The 3,373-nt window shown below is 53.0% G+C and overlaps 1 non-coding gene across 1 annotated transcript; it reads right to left on the minus strand.

Moving 5' to 3' along the window:
* On the minus strand, positions 1 to 74 carry TRNAN-GUU (transfer RNA asparagine (anticodon GUU)). Its single transcript has one exon. It is a non-coding gene; the product is annotated as a tRNA-Asn (tRNA).
* Positions 75 to 3,373: the final 3,299 nt, after the last annotated feature.

Here is a 3,373-nt window from a genome sequence, read left to right on the forward strand (position 1 = left end):
CGTCCCCGGGTGGGCTCAAACCTCCAACCTCTCGGTTAACAACCGATCGCGCTAGCCAATTGCGCCACGGAGACAGTCCTGCTCCACTCTCATCACCATCAGAACATATCTTCAAAGCTATCAGCCCAAAGAAAAAAAAGCAACACACCACTCCCGGGAGGGCTCGAACCTCCAACCTTTCCGTTAACAGCCGATCGCGCTAGCCAATTGTGCCACGGAGACAGTCGTGCTCCACTCTCAGCACCATTAGAACATATCTTCAAAGCTATCAGCGCAAAGATAAAAGCAACACACCAATCCCGGGAGGGCTTGAAACTCCAATTTTTCGGTTAACAGCCGAACGTGCTAGCCAATTGCGCCACGGAGACAGTCGTGCTACAATCTCACCACCTTCAGAACATATCTTCAAAGCTATCAGCCCAAAGAAAAAGAGGCGCCGCACCACCACCGGGTGGGCTCAAACCTCCAACCTTTCGGTTAAGAGCCGATCGCGCTAGCCAATTGCGCCACGGAGACAGTCCTGCTCCTCTCTCACCACCATCAGAACATATCTTCAAAGCTATCAGCCCATAGAAAAAAAAGCCCGCACCACAACCGGGTGGGCTCGAACCTCCAACCTTTCGGTTAACGGCCGAACGCGCTAGCCAATTGCGCCACGGAGACAGTCCTGCTCCAATCTCACCACCATGAGAACACATCTTCAAAGCTATCAGCCCAAAGAAAAAAAAGCAACACACCACTCCCGGGGGGGCTCGAACCTCCAACCTTTCCGTTAACATCCGATTGCGCTAGCCGATTGCGCCACGGAGACCGTCGTGCTCCACTCTCACCACCATCAGAACATATCTTCAAAGCTATCGGCCCAAAAAAAATTTCCGCACCACCACCACGTGGGCTCGAACCTCCAACTTTTCGGTTAACTGCCGATCGCGCTAGCCAATTGGTCACGGAGACAGTCGTGCTCCACTCTCACCACCGTCAGAACATTTCTTCAGAGCTATCAGCCCAAAGAAAACGAAGCGCCGCACCACCACCGGGTGGGCTGGAACCTCCAACCTTTCGGTCAACAGCAGACCGCACTAGCCAATTGCGCCACGGAGACAGTCGTGCTCTAGTCTCACCACCATCAGAACACATCTTCAAAGCTATCAGCCCAAAAAAAAGTGCCGCACCACCACCGGGTGGGCTCGAACCTCCAACTTTTCAGTTAACTCTAAATCGCGCTAGCCAACTGCGCCACGGAGACTGTCGTGCTCCACTCTCACCACCGTCAGAACATTTCTTCAGAGCTATCAGTCCAAAGAAAAAGAAGCACCACACCACCACCGGGTAGGCTCGATACTCCAAGCTTTCGGTTAACAGCCGATCGCGCTAGCCAATTGCGCCACAGAGACAGTCCTGCTCCACTCTCACCACCATCAGAACATATCTTCAAAGCTATCAGCCCATAGAAAAAAAGCCCACTCCACCAACGGGTGGGCTCGAACCTCCAACTATTCGGTTAACGGCTGAACGCGCTAGCCAATTGCGCCACGGAGACAGTCCTGCTCCAATCTCACCACCATGAGAACACATCTTCAAAGCTACCAGCCCAAAAAAAAGTGCCGCACCACCACCGGGTGGGCTCGAACCTCCAACTTTTCAGTTAACTCTAAATCGCGCTAGCCAACTGCGCCACGGATACAGTCGTGCTCCACTCTCACCACCGTCAGAACATTTCTTCAGAGCTATCAGCCCAAAGAAAAAGAAGCGCCACACCACCACCGGGTGGGCTCGAACCTCCAACCTTTCGGTCAACAGCAGATCGCACTAGCCAATTGTGTCATGGAGACAGTCGTGCTCCACTCTCACCAACATCAGAACATATCTTCAAAGCTATCAGCCCAAAGAAAAAAAAGCGCCGCACCACCCCCGGGTGGGCTCGAACCTCCATCCTTTCTGTTAACAGCCGATCGCGCTAGCCAATTGCGCACCGGAGACAGTCGTGCTCCACTCTCACCCCCATAAGAACATATCTTCAAAGCTATCAGCGCAAAGAAAAAAAAAGCGACACACCGTCCCCGGGTGGGCTCGAAACTCCAACCTTTCGGTTAACCGCCGATCGCGCAAGCCAATTGCGCCACGGAGACAGTCCTGCTCCACTCTCACCACCATAAGAACATATCTTCAAAGCTATCAGCTCAAAGAAAAAAAAGCCCGCACACCCACCGGGTGGGCTCGAACCTTCAACCTTTCGTTTAACGGCCGAACGCACTAGCCAATTGCGCCACGGAGACAGTCCTGCTTCACTCTAGCCACCATCAGAACATATCTTCAAAGCTATCAGCCCAAAGAAAAAAAAGCAACACACCACTCCCGGGAGGTCTCGAACCTCCAACCTTTCGGTTAACAGCCGATTGCGCTAGCCAATTGCGCCACGGTGACAGTCGTGCTCCACTCTCACCACCGTCAGAACATTTCTTCAGAGCTATCAGCCCAGAAGGAAAAAAAACGCCGCACCACCACCGGGTGGGCTCGAACCTCCAACCTTTCGCTTAACAGCCGATCGCGCTAGCAAATTGCGCCACGGAGACAGTCCTGATATACTCTCACCACCATCAGAACATATCTTCAAAGCTATCAGCCCAAAGAAAAAAAAGTGCCGCACCACCAGCGGGTGGGCTCGAACCTCCAACTTTTCGGTTAACTGCAAATCGCGCTAGCCAACTGCGCCACGGAGACAGTCGTGCTCCACTCTCACCACCGTCAGAACATTTCTTCACAGCTATCAGCCCAAAAAAAAGAAGAGCCGCACCACCACCGGGTGGGCTCGAACCTCCAACCTTTCAGCTAACAGCCGATCGCGCTAGCCAATTGCGCCACGGAGACAGTCGTGCTCCACATTCACCACCATCAGAACATATCTTCAAAGCTATCAGCGCAAAGAAAAAAAAGCGACACACCGTCCCCGCGTGGGCTCGAACTACCAACCTTTCGGTTAACAGCCGATTGCGCTCGCCAATTGCGCCATGGAGACAGTCGTGCTCAACTCTCACCACCATCAGAACATATCTTCAAAGCTATCAGCCCAAAGAAAAAATGCGCCGCACCACCACCGGGTGGGCTCGAACCTCCAACCTTTCGGTTAACAGTCGATCGCGCTAGCCAATTGCGCCACGGAGACAGTCCTGCATCACTCTCACCACCATCAGAACATATCTTCAAAGCTATCAGACCATAGAAAAAAAGCCCGCACCACCACCGGGTGGGCTCGAACCTCAACCCTTTCGGTTATCGGCCGAACGCGCTAGCCAATTGCGCCACGGAGACAGTCCTGCACAACTCTAGCCACCAACAGAACATATCTTAAAGCTATCAGCCCAAAGAAAAGAAA

Source organism: Rhipicephalus microplus, unplaced genomic scaffold (assembly GCF_043290135.1).
Source record: "Rhipicephalus microplus isolate Deutch F79 unplaced genomic scaffold, USDA_Rmic scaffold_59, whole genome shotgun sequence".
Taxonomy (NCBI): Eukaryota; Metazoa; Arthropoda; class Arachnida; order Ixodida; family Ixodidae; genus Rhipicephalus; species Rhipicephalus microplus.